This window comes from Papaver somniferum, chromosome 7 (genome assembly GCF_003573695.1).
Source record: "Papaver somniferum cultivar HN1 chromosome 7, ASM357369v1, whole genome shotgun sequence".
In the NCBI taxonomy this organism is placed as follows: Eukaryota; Viridiplantae; Streptophyta; class Magnoliopsida; order Ranunculales; family Papaveraceae; genus Papaver; species Papaver somniferum.
This window is the reverse complement of record NC_039364.1, coordinates 224,952,511-224,966,280: the sequence shown is the minus strand read 5'-3', so window position 1 is coordinate 224,966,280 and position 13,770 is coordinate 224,952,511. Positions and strand designations below refer to the sequence as shown.

The 13,770-nt window shown below is 35.4% G+C and overlaps 1 long non-coding RNA gene across 1 annotated transcript; it reads left to right on the top strand.

Moving 5' to 3' along the window:
- The first annotated feature begins 11,983 nt into the window (after nucleotides 1–11,983).
- Nucleotides 11,984–12,935, top strand: LOC113293425. The gene is made up of 2 exons (XR_003332302.1): nucleotides 11,984–12,127; nucleotides 12,244–12,935. It is a non-coding gene; the product is annotated as an uncharacterized LOC113293425 (long non-coding RNA).
- The last annotated feature ends 835 nt before the right edge of the window (nucleotides 12,936–13,770 follow it).

Genomic DNA, 13,770 nt, shown 5'->3' with positions numbered 1-13,770 from the left:
TTCGTCTTCATATTAATATTCGTCTTCAAGGAATCAATCAAATTTTCAGGTATTCAATTCTCTTTTTTGTGTTGATTTTTGATTTTGTTTGTGTGAATTTGCTAGTCACTCTTGTCGAATAAACTGAATTGATGTTAGCATATGATTTATTATGTTTGTATTGATGTTCTTATGAAGGATTCCATCTCTTTGGAACTGTTTTTCAAAAAAAATATATTGTTGTTGATATTCACATCTGGTGAAACTGTTTTTGGTTTCATCATTTTGTTATGTAGATTATGGATTCTGTTCTCTCACTTGTATGTCACAAAGAAGATTGTTTAACTCTTCATATTAGCCTCCAAGAGTCTTTTACTAATTTAAAGACTAGTATATGCTCAAGTTGGTGTGAATTCTCTCCTCCTTCTATGGAAATTTTTCACATGGTTGATGATCAGCAAAAGGTCATTCATTCTGATTTTGATCTTCAATGTTTGGATCTATTTAGTATGTATAATAAAGAAGGGATTATGGAGTTACTCGTAAGTCACAAAGCTGAGAGTTCTGGTTCAATAAGTTCAGGAATTATACCTTTTGATGACCAACCACAAAGTTCTGGAATTATACCTTTTGAGAAGCCACGGATTTATTATGATGTTCCAGATAAAATTAAGGAACCGTTGAAGTCTGCTCACTGGTTACATCTTTTTCAAGGAGTTGAACAGTTGTTTCCGGGAGGTGTTGAACAAGTTCGTTGTGATTTACAGAAGTATCACGCAGCAGCTGGTTATGAATACACGGTATATAGGAATGAGAAGTTAAGGATTGGTGCACGTTGTTCTAATAAGAACAAAGAGGAGAAATGTGACTGGCATTTATATGTTATGTCTGTTGATGGTGTTGTAGGAAGTCCTTTTATTATCAAGGAACTAAATAATCAGCATACTTGTGTTGGTGGATTTGTTAACATGCCACGGATATCGAAGAAACTAGTTAGTAGCTTGATTATTAATGAAATTAAACATGATCCTAATAAGAAAACTAAGCATATTACGGAATCTTTTACGAGAGACTTCGGCTTTGACATTAGTCGTTATTATGCACTGAATACTTCATGGGGAGAGAACGAGAAATCTTTTATGTTCTTGAACTGGTATAAAAACAAGTTGATTGAAACCAATCCTGGATCTCACGTTGTTTTGGAAGTTGAAGAAGGGACCCATAAATTTCAGAGGATGTTTATCTGTTTTGAAGCTTGTAGTCGTGGATTCAATTTCTGTCGTCCTGTATTATTCGTTGATGCGGCTCACTTGAAAAACAAGTACCTTGGTCATATGATGGCAGCAACAGGTCTAACCAGAAATTATGGTAAGGTTTTTATCATTTTTTTATGTTGGTTTCATCATTTTTTTATGTTGGTTTCATCATTTTTTATGTTTGGTTTTCATCGCATCTTATGCTTGTGTTATGCTTTCTGTTCATGTTACAGAATCTTCCCTCTTACTTATGGTGTGGTTTCATCGGAGAATGAAGCGAACTGGAAATGGTTTTTGGATAATTTGAAGAAAGTCCTTTCTCCTTTGCGACCAAAGCTTAATTTTTTGAGTGATCGAGGTATTGGATTGGTAACACAAATTCCTATTGTTTTTCCCGAGGCTTTTCATGGTTGGTGCTACTGGCATATGGAATGCAATATCAACACATGCTTACCAAAGAGTTTCAAAGTTTATAACAAATATGTATTGGGACTGTTTAAGAAATGTGCATATGCTTCTACTCATAAAGAATTTACAGAGAATTGGGATAAGTTGAGGAAGGTTCAAAATCAGAAGTTACAAGACTATTCTAAGTAGAGCTCCTCTTGATAAATGGGCAAGTTTTTTCTTCAAGGGTCGACGATATGGTAGGTTGTGTTCAAATATTGCTGAGAGTTTCAATGGTTCGATCGTTGAAGAGAGAGAGAAGCCTATAGCCATCATGGTTTATGAGATCAGGGTGAAGCTAATGGACCAAATGTGTAAACGTCGCGAGGACTCTGCTAACTTAATGAAATGACGTCAAACTCTATGTCCAGAATATGAAGCTCTGCTCCACGACAACAAGATGCATGGATGTAATTACCCAGTCACCAAGTCGTCGGAATATGTGTTTGAAGTTCATGCTTCATTAACACAGACTGTCGATTTGAAAAGAAGAACATGTTCTTGCAACCGTTGGCGTATTGACGGTTTCCCGTGTGCCCATGTTGTCCGTTGCATTATGGTGAATGGACAAGATCGTTACAATTATGTTGCGCACTACTTTACAGTAAAGTTCTACCGAGAATCGTATAAACATGCAATCAATCCTGTTCCAACAGTCGAAAAGCCCGTGACAGTGTCGCCGAAATCGATGGTTTTTGGTCCGAATAATGGACCACAACCAGGACGTCCATCTAAGAGAAGAAGATTCCTAATACAAGTTCAGTTGCCAATAAGAAGATGATAACATGTGGTTCCTGCAAGGTTTTGACCACCCATAATAAACGAACATGCCCTTCTCGTCAGATTTCATGAGAACTTGTAGTCATTTCGACTAGACTACAATATGTGGTTCCTGCAAGTCATCGAATTTTACTCTTAGTTTCGTTTGCTAGACTACAATATGTGTTTCATTTACTATATTAGATTTTTGTTTTAGAAGTTAATATGCTGCAGGTGTTTTCATTTTATAATTTGTCTAAGAATAATAAGTTTGATTAAGTTTAAGTTTTTCAGAATTTTTACAGGCCTTTATAGTTTGGTGTAACCGAATTAGGTTTCATCATTTTTTTGATGAAACCAGAAAGGGTTTCATCATTTTTTTGATGAAACCAGAAAGGGTTTCATCTTATTTTGGTGGAACCATTGTTTTACTATCACTTTTTCTTCTATATTATTTGACAACACAGTAGATGATGTTTTGTCTATTGTTTATTGATGCCGCAAATATATGACACATCATTTTTGGATTAGTTTTTATAAAAATGAGACATCATACTTCTGTAGACATAAGCTTTTAAGGAAATACAACTGAAATAACACGAAATCGTTTTTTATATCAACTGTAACCATTTCACAAGTACTTTAAACTTCAACTAAAACTTGAATCTGCAAGAAGAACTGTATGTCAAGGAGTATCATCATTACAATAACCATTTCAAAAGTAATTTAAACTTCAACTAAAAATGAATGTTCAATAGGACGGGCACGACATGCGAGTATTATTCTATATTGTCAAGGAGTATCTTCAACGCCAACTTTGGTCTCATATTATGCACCTTTTCTCGTATATCATCTGTAGACATGTTTCCTTTCAAGAGGCTCTTCATGTAATAGCAAACATGCAGGCCACAATCGTTCCTGAAAAACCAAAACAATGTCTCAATTGTTACAAAGTGACTAGCTGAGAATGTTCTGATATTAGTAGCTATATGTAAAGCATTCGGTTACAAGTGATGTAATGATTTCAAGCATATGCATATGTGAACTATTAACTTCCAAACATAACTTACCCTATTTGTTCACAACATGTAGGGTTGTGCAAAGAGTATGTTGTTGGCTGACTTGCCTGCTGATCACAGGGGAGCTTTGCGTCGTGCTGTGCAAATGCTGATACTATATGTTGTTTCATGCTTTCAACACTTTTTCTGCATTCCTCTCCCGTGGAAGCCAAGGAGTTGTAGTGATAAAATTCCCCGGTTTCAAAATCAAAAGAAATAAATGTCCAATTGTTTACATCTCCAAGTGATGTCAGCAACGGAACGAACAAAAAACGCACGCTATAATCCATTTTGTCGATGAAGCCTTCTATTACAGCACCACATTTCTTTCCTAATGAGTGACATGTCTGAAACAAAATACCAGATAACATCTCCTTAATTAGTTACAGACATGCAAGTTTGATGAAACCAAACTTGGTTCCATCAAAATTAACCATATAAACAACATCATTTTTTGTTTTCCACAACTATTTTTTATGCCAAAAAATTTACATTAAAGAATTTCAGAGTAAACTTACATAGGCAAATGTGCTTAGAAACACAGCTCTCTGGTACTTTGGAGAACCATCTTGTTTCAACTCATTTTTTTTATGTTGTTTTGTAGCTTCAAAATGTAGAACTCTATGATGTCTCCTGCGACGCCACCCTTTCTCATCAAATTATCCATCATCTTCCCCGATATATGTAATTGAAGATTTAAATGCTCCCACGCCGTTGACCTGTTAATTTTATTTTTTAAAAAGCTAGTAAATGATGGATAAAAAAAAGGAGAAACAATGCATAACTTGGAACAAAAAAATTGATGAAACTAGTCTTGGTTACATCAGTTATTTCCCACTTACCTTTCATTGTTCTTTCTGAAAAAAGTGGTCACGAGGGGTTTCTCATTTCTGTTGAGTACTTTCAAGATCTTCAAGTTATCAACTGGTTTCAACTTCACCCCCTGTACTTCCTGCACCTCCTTGTTCTCCTTGCACTTACGAGCTGTAACCTTTCTTCTTTTTTTTTCACACTGGTTTTGTAATCCTGCATTCTGATAGGTGGAACCAAATTCCTTATGTCTTCCCTCATTCTTGTAACCATGTTACTCATCCTTTGTGCAGCATTGAGTTCTCCCTGTGCTTTCTCTTGACTGTCACACTGCGACAGTCCTAAATCAAATCCATGTTGTTCATTTTCTAACTCAAGTAAATCCTTCGCCATCTTTACAGCTGGGTAGTAGTATACGCTTCCAACATTTGGCTTTGACGACGGACAACCTTTCTTATTGTAGTCGTATTTCATTTTCCTAATAACATCTTCATCAATTAAAAATTGAGTTTCGTTTTCTTCTTGTTCAATAATTTGCTTCGACGAAGAAGCTTTGCTCATTTCAGATTCCACCCGCTCTGCCACCTTGATATCCTCAATGGTATTTGAAGTCAACTCAGTACCCTCTCCTTCTTGTTCATCATTGGTGACTGGCATCGATGAATAAACTTTGCTCATTTCAGATTCAACCTGCTCTTCCACCTTGATGTCCTCGATAGTATTCGGATTCAACTCAGTACCATCTCCTTCTTGTTCTTCCTCGGTGACGAATGAAGTAGCTTTCTCCATTTCAGATTCAACCCGCTCGGCCACCTTGATATCCTCGATAGTGTTGGGAGTCAACTCAGTACCATCTCCTTCTTGTTCATCATCGGTGACTGTCTTCGACGAAGAAGATATGACCTGCTCTTGTTCAGATTCTTGTTGATTTATCATGTTAACATCCCTTGTTATCACCTGCAATATTAAGATATCTAAGTTATTTTATTTTTCATCTTCCTGTGTCAAAACCCAATGCTGTAAAAATCAAAAATTTCTGAAAGAATAAAAAGAACTGGCCAATTCATCAAACAAACATTAACTTGAAATGATGAAACCAAGTCTGGTTCCATCAAAAGAATGATGGAACCAAATCTGGTTTTATCAAAAAATGATGAAATGTATAAGAAAATTGTAATATATGCGAGTAATTCAATTGTTACTAAGAAAAATCAAATCTATCTTTGTACCAGTTGTTATTCCCTGTCCTCGGCATCATATTTTGCCAGCATTGATTCTTCTTATTTAGAAAGAACATATGTAGTATTGGTCCTAAGCTTTTCAATCAATGCTCGCGCAAATTGGTATTTGGCTTTGAAGGAGTTAGCTTCACTGCTAGTACCAACATTTTCTTCATCTTGCACTTTAACCGGCACTTCATTTTCTTCATCTGGCACAACAATTTCCACTTCATCTACGGGATCATCCAAGCGCATTTTTGATTCGTCATACTGAAGCAAGAATGATCCCTTTCGGTGACCAATATTCTCCTGCAGTACACAAGAAAAATTGGTTTCACTTAAAAATTTGATGAATCCAAAACTGGTTTCATCAAAAAAGTAAATCTGAACAAGAAAATATTTACCGAAATTCGTTTAAAATAAAACAGACGACATACCAAGCAAAGCATTTTTAATGGTAACAAGTAATAGTCACAACTCATAGCAATAATATAATAAAACCCTCGAAGATTTCGAATATTGTCTAATAAAAATATCAAATAAAACCCTCGAAGTTATCTAAGAAACAAAAATTCAGCTAGAATTTTTGATGAAATCAAAATTGGTTCCATCAGAAAAGTAAATCTTCTAAGTAAATATTTACCTTATACCAAAGTTCTGTTTTTTCTTCAAGATTCTCGAAGTTAGACAATACTTGTTGACATATGTTGCTATGGTTCCATCTAGCAAACCTCGGATACTTGTCTAGCCCATGCTTTCTTTGTGCGATCTTTGTCATCTCTGGCAACCAATACTGCAAAACAAAACAACAACCAATATTCAAATTAATCATCAAAAACAAGTCGCTTATTAATCAACAACCAATATTGCAAAAAAATACTTAACTTATGAAAAAAAAGAACAAATCTTAACTTATCAGAGGGTATATTACACCACCAACAACATTTTCTACGTCTGTTCTGTTTGTCATTATCGAATCAAGTACATAGTCATGGAAGACTTCCGGCCAGCACACCTTGTTCATATCAAACACCATATACAAGTACTTTGTTGCGAGCGTCTGCCCACATTTGTTAGGGACAAATACTGAAACCAACAGAAACATTACGAAAAACTTGACAAAGTCATCCGCTCTGGTTTCATCATTTGCGGCTTCCATCATACGCTTTTCAATATCGATTTTTTTCGTCTTTTTATTTCCAGCAAAATAATTAGCCACAAAGACGTTAACCTTTTTAACCAGATCTTCATCAATGTCGTCTGCTTCTACATAATTCACCATTTGGAAACCAAAAGTCACAGCAAAATGTTCGGGAATTGTCCGCAAAGTCATTTTCCTTGATCTTGCTAATTTGAAACAATACGGGAGATTACCATCAAGTTTGTTTTCAATTGTACTTAAAAACATTATTGCTGCTTTTGTCTTTTTGATGAGATCATCTTTGTTCATTACACCATCATAGAACGGCTCAAATAAACGCCAGAAAGGACATGATTTAAGAGCTTTCAAATGCAGTTGCTTGTTTTTTTTATCAACGCCTTAATTTTCACTGCTAGCTCGCACAAATGATGCAATGAGCACCTGTATGGTTCCTTATCTCTTTTTTTACCTATTGTGAAACCAAAATTAAACCATAAGAGAATAATAAATAATAATGATGAAACCATAAGACATACACTTGTAATGATGAAACCATAAGCACGAACAAAGTGATGAAACCATAAGCATAATTGAAACTTGTATGAAACCATAGAATTATGTAACATAGCGCCAATCTCCACAGTTTGAATTCAAATCAACAGCCAATAACAACTCTAGAAGTAAACCAATAACTAAAACTGATGAAACCAATTTTGGGTTTCATCAAGAAACAGAAAATGAAATCTGGTTTCATCGCAAATCTGTTACATCATTCTTGCAAACCTAAACCTAACAAATGAAAAGTGAAGAAACCAAAAATGGTTTCATCAAAAAGACCATATTATTATGATGTAACAGGTTAACAATTGGTGGAACCAATTTACCAATTGGTTGTAAAATGATGAAACCCAGAATGGTTTCATAAAAAAGCAGATTATACTTTGGTTTCATCAAATAAAAAACAAATGAAATATGGTTTCATCAAATAGAAAAAAAGTATCTGGTTGCATCAAATATACAAACAATTGAAATCTGTTTTCATTTGGTTACATCAAACAAACTGAAACCTAAACCTAAACCAAAGAAACGATGTAACCAAATGAAAATAGAACCTAACCTAAGAAATGAAACCTAAAAGCAAACATAAAACCAACCCAGAAATCAAATGAAACCTAATAATCTTTTGAATTCAAACTCGAAATCAACTTGAAAGCAAATTCGATTTCTTACCTTTAGGAGATGGTTTCGCTATTTTCTTTAGCTTTTCATCTTTATTTTTCGCATGTTGATTTTGTTTCTTCGCCATTTGGGGTTAAAAAACTATGTCAGATTTTGTAGCAGTGGTTGAAGTACGCAACCATAGAATAAGAGAAGAAGGTAAAATCGAGAAGGTGATGACGAATACAGATTGATTTTGAACGATTTTGGCTTAGGGATGAGCAGATCTGAGATTTCTGGGTTGGTTTTTGAAGGAGTTACAGAGGAGCGGAGGTTTTAAGAAATTTTGTCCGTTACGCAGGTTGTAAAGTAATAGATTAGTGGGTCGTTTTCTTTCTCAGTTTCTTTTGGGTTGAATTAGGGGAGGGTAGTTTAGACAGTTTATGATATTTGAGGTTTTTGTATCACTTTTGTTTGGATGGGTTTTTTGTAGATGGGTTATAACCCTTTTGAGGTTATAATCCGCGGACCGTATTTTTAATATAGTGGTTCCATATGAACCGCTGAAAAAAACTACTTAAACCACGCATTTCGGGGTTTAGTAGGGTGATGGTACACCCACCGATTTTCAATCCCGAACTGTATTCCGACAGACACAGTCCCCAAGACTCACGGGAGACAATAGGGGGTGGGTTTGGGCCCACCAAGAATTCTATCTCAGTCCGGATTTGGCGTCGGTAGCTTTACAATTTCCGGGTTTAGTGGATCACTTTTGGACTCCACTGAGTGAGAAAATGTGAGAGCATAGTTTTTAGATAGTTTTTTTCTAGCGGTTCGTTAAGAGTTTCAGTTTTTAATATATTGACCATTAGGGGTCCACAACGATTCCTTCATCCTGTGTTAACCTTTTGGGTTTATGTTTCAGGAATAAAATGAATAACCAGACTGCAGAGGCAAAAGAAGCTGGAAAACAAAATGATCACAAGTAACGATGACTAGCCATTCCTAATTACCTGTTCTCTGTACTTTTTATACATCTTCGATCGGTCCTATTTTACTTGTCAAAATAGAGTTTTTTTGGCAGAAGTGTACCAAAATATTTCTATATTTCCACTAAATTTTTAATTATCAAAAAAGAAATAAAAACTAGGATATGAAAACTAGTATATTAAACAAGTAATTTAGAAGATTGATGGTGTATGTGGAAGTAATTTGAATTTCTTTCACATTTTTGTAAAACCCTATTTTGGCAAGTAAACTAGGACAGAGGGAGTAGATATGATACATTTTTCTTCTAATGTTTTTCAATCTTTTGGGGTACCAATATTTCAACTCTTTCGATTGAAATAAGAGCAACCAACAGAACTGATAACCTCTTGTAACTTGTTTTTCTTGTTAAAGGAACTCTAAATTTCAGGGGGTGGAAAAATTGCACACACAGGAAGCGCCTAAAGCCGAGTTAACCATATAAACTATCCTCAAATGTTAGATTTTTTGTAATGACCCGTCCCGGATTTTCAACTAGCATCGCTGTGGTAATCCAACAACAACTTCCCGGGAGGTAACCCATCCCAGGATTGCTCTTACCCGAGAACGCTTAACTGCAGAGTTTTCTGCCAACTCTGGAGCCAATTATGCAGAAAAGGCCTCGGTATAATGTAGACGTTCCTTGCCTCATGTGAGACCAGTATTTAGCTCAACGGCCTAGCATACTCTCCCGTCCGAGAACAAGTGATTCGTCCCTAGTTGCATCCCAACTAACACCGATATTGTTCCCACTTACCCACTGCGATTATCCAGCAGTGTGGGATTTTAAACGGCACTATTGCGGTCATCCAGCAGCAGCTTCCCGAGAGGTCACCCATCCTGTGACTACTCCCCGGCCGAGAACGTTTAACTGAGAATTTTTTTCCCACAACTCAGTCAAGTGAACTCATCATACCTCGATGTTAGGGAAGGACAAATCATTACTTATATTCCATTCGGCCAACCACTGGCGAATATCGAGGTATTACATTTTTCATATGCCATAAGTTATAACTAGTCACGGGTTAACGGTTGTTTTTTCTTTTCTTTTTTCATTCATCCTAATCTAACTCAAAAACTTTTAAATTATCTTTTTGAACACAATCATATATGTAGCCAACCAGTATGTATGAGCTCAATTAGACCTTGAATTAGACAAAAATAAAAATAATAAAGAAAAAGATTGGATATCGGACTCGAGCCGATTCAGACCCAACTCAAATTTTGGTAATCGAGGTGTACGTGCCACTCATACCCCTTTTGAGAGTTGGTTCGGTGTTTAGACTCAATATAAATGAGTCACATTTTAAGCTCAATGAAAGGAGTACCTTCAAATAGCGTCCAGTATGATTATATTTGAACCGCTACAAACGCCAGGAACAAAGGGAGAGGGAGTATGTGGGTCCAATTGGCCACACAAGATTTTGAATTTCAGTTTGGTATATTAGAGCATCTCCAATGAGACGTCCTTAATTTCCTATTAATTAGGCCACATAAGATCTATCTGGTTTTTAACAAAAATCCTTCTCTAACATGAATGTAAGAATTAAATGTAAAGATGATGTTTAAAGTAGTTACACACACATCCTCAAAATCATCCTCTAGTGTTAAGGGTTCTTATAGAGGATGTAAACATCCTAATCACTGATATCTATGATTATTACTAAAGAAAAACACATAAATTGGTCATTTGTCCAGGAACCTTTAACTTCTGGTTGAAACAGACAAGTAAGTTTTTTTCTGGCTTAATTGGACGAAAAATAAACAAATATGAAACTGACCATTGTACCCTGGTCTGATTACTCTTTATATCGCCCACAAAGAAACCATCGACAATAATATTCTCCTTTCTCCTCCATATCCAAAACCGACACCACCAGTACCATCTCAACATCTTTGTTTTCCGCCATCTCGATCTTCAATTCCTCCACATCCATAACCACCATCACCACCAGCATCAACCATAACCGCAAAAACCATCATCAACTGTAACTACAACCACCACCACCACCACCACCGACAGTAAATAAAAATCATAGTTGAAATTGGTTTCTCCATCGACTTCAAACACCATGAACAATAACATCATAGTTGAAATTGGTTTATCTATCGACTGCAAACACCAACACCACCATGAAAGATTTCTAGCCTAATTAGGGTTTGAATCAATCAATTCAACAAAATGTCTCCTTGGATTTATAAGTTTCAAAACGCTAACTTTGTTTTGATTTTATTTTACTTTCGGAACTGCCTGATTAACTTCTTGAATTGGTTGATTGTATTTTCATTTAACTGGATGCAATTGGATTTTATATGTATTGGATGAAACTGGTTTTGGCAAAAGCTAATTCTCCATTATCGAAGTCATGCTCAGCATGTGTTTGTAAGAAATGCAGAAATAAAGTAGAAGATAAAACTGGTTTCATCCAATCCAAAATTATTTCCGTTAGAGTGTGTGCAGGTTGGATATGTTTTTTTGTCATAATATGCAGAATGAAACCAGTTTCACCCTGGCCAAAAATCTGTTGTTTTTTTCTCTTCAGAATATGAAGAATGAAAACCCTGGCCAAAAATCTATTGTTTTTTTTTTCCTTCAGAATATGAAGAATGAAACCAGTTTCACCCTGGCAAAAAATCTTAATTTCTTTCAGAATATGAAGGATGAAACCAGTTTCACCCTGACAAAAAAATCCATTAATGGTAAAACTTGTTTGTAGCGTGGTTGGAAATTATTTTCACGCTTTTCCCTACTCTCACTGTAAGTAAACTAATTATTGATCTGGGTATGTTGTTTATGATTGTCATAATCTGTTTTGAAATTAATGGTATAATCTGTTTTGAAATTATTTTAGAATGCAGTAATGGTATAATCTGTTTTGGAATTATTTTAGTTTCATCCACGCTTATACTTGGATGAAACTGGTATCATCCTGTTTTGGACCGAGCTAAAATTGTTTCATCTAAATTTAAACAAGGATGAAACTGGTATCATCCTGTTTTGGATTGAGTTAAAATTGTTTCATCTAAATTCAAACAAGGATGAAACGGAATTCATCTTGCGTTTCTATCGGATACAACTGATTATATCTTGTATTATTAATGGATGAAATTGATTTCATCCGTAAATTTAAAATCTTTGCTATATGGTTTTTGTATAAATTTAAAATCTCTGATTTCCTTAACTCTTCTGTCGTTGGTCACATGGTAAATTGAATACATGAACTATAGCAGAACATCAGTTGGATCAAAGCAGATATGGGTGTTTAAGGCAAGGTAATCATAAACTTTAATATATTATATCTCCCCATCTTTGGAGTATGTTTCCAGATAAGAAATCTTCTCTTTTGTAATTTCAATTAAGATTGTGTTCCTTTAATTGTTGGTTGCAGCTATGAAGAATAACAGAAAATAAAAAACAGAAAGCAAAAGAAGGTCCAACGGAATTAACTTGGAGAACAAAGTGAAAAGATGAAAGGCAGAGATCATGTGTTGATGGTCAGGCAATAGCTCTCCAGATCCCAGTCAAGGAAGGTACACACATCAGTACTATTATCATCAGGTTTCTGTTTAGGCATTAAACTCAAGCCACCAAGGAATGGGGCCATTAAACCTCCTGATGTAATAGCCGGTGTTGACATGGCGGAGCTTAAGAATGTTATTGTTGTTGGAAGTGTTGCAGTGTTTGTAGGACTGATTCTCCTTTGGGTTTGACAGCCATGTAAGGGACTTATCTGTTGTTCCCACCGGAAGGTTCGCCAGCACTTGCTATGCAAATACTAGATATGGAAAAGCCAATTCTAGTGGTAGCTAGCACCACCTCATACCTCGTCTCAAGTCCGAAACTTAATCTTCATCATACTAGAAGAATTTGACAAATTCCAGTTTCTCTCATACATATCATCCATATCATCAGATACATCATTCATGAAAACGATATTTAATTTTGAAATTTAGTGATTAAGATCAGTGTAAATTATATCAAATTATATCATTTTAAGGGTATTCGAGGCCAAAATATTTATTTTATTTACATTTTTCTGGCAGATTGCCTAGAATGGTTGAATGAAAGGTATATTTTCAATTCTCGTCCATTTGAACAATATTAAATTTTGTATGTCTTTTTCACACAGGAATTGTGGTTTTTAGTCTAATTGACCAATTTTGTGTCTTTATTATAGTTCCCTAATTTAAGAATGCGAAATTGGGCGATAAAAAAAGTAATTGGGGGATATTGATTACTTCCCCCAACCCATGGTCTGTGCTAAGGGGTGATTTTTGGGTATGAAAATACTAAAATACCCTTTGATTAATTAAAAAACATTATAAAAGACCATTATACCCTTTCTCCTAAAACATAAAAATCAAATAACCAAAACATATCCCCCATTTTCTCAATTCACTACCGGCACTCTTAGGGTTAGGTTTTGAATTTTTTCATCGTTCTTCATCGATTCTTCGTCGATTCAAAAATTTCTTCGTCGATTAACCTACCCGAATCATAAACAATGCCTCCACGAAAGAAAACAAATGCCCAATCGAACTCAAAATCGATTGTTCAACAAAAATAGAAACAAAGAATTGCTAAGATTGCTCAAGAGCAAGAAGAAGAAGATTCGGAGAATCAACCTCTTGCAACCATGACTTCTGTGAGTAGGTAAGTGATTTTAAACTATTTTATGAGTGTTTAAATCGATTTATAGCAATGGGTTTAGGTTAGAATCGCGAACCCTAACTGAAACAGTTGAGTTTCAGTGAGTACCGACACTGAAATATGTATGAATACAGTGCCGGTTTTGTGTTCCGGCATTTAATCTTGGATGAATGCAATGTCGTTTCCAACCCCAGATTCACCTGAAACTGAATTTTTCCTACCGGCGTAGAATTTGGGTCAAAGTCTATGCCGGTTTTTAGTACCG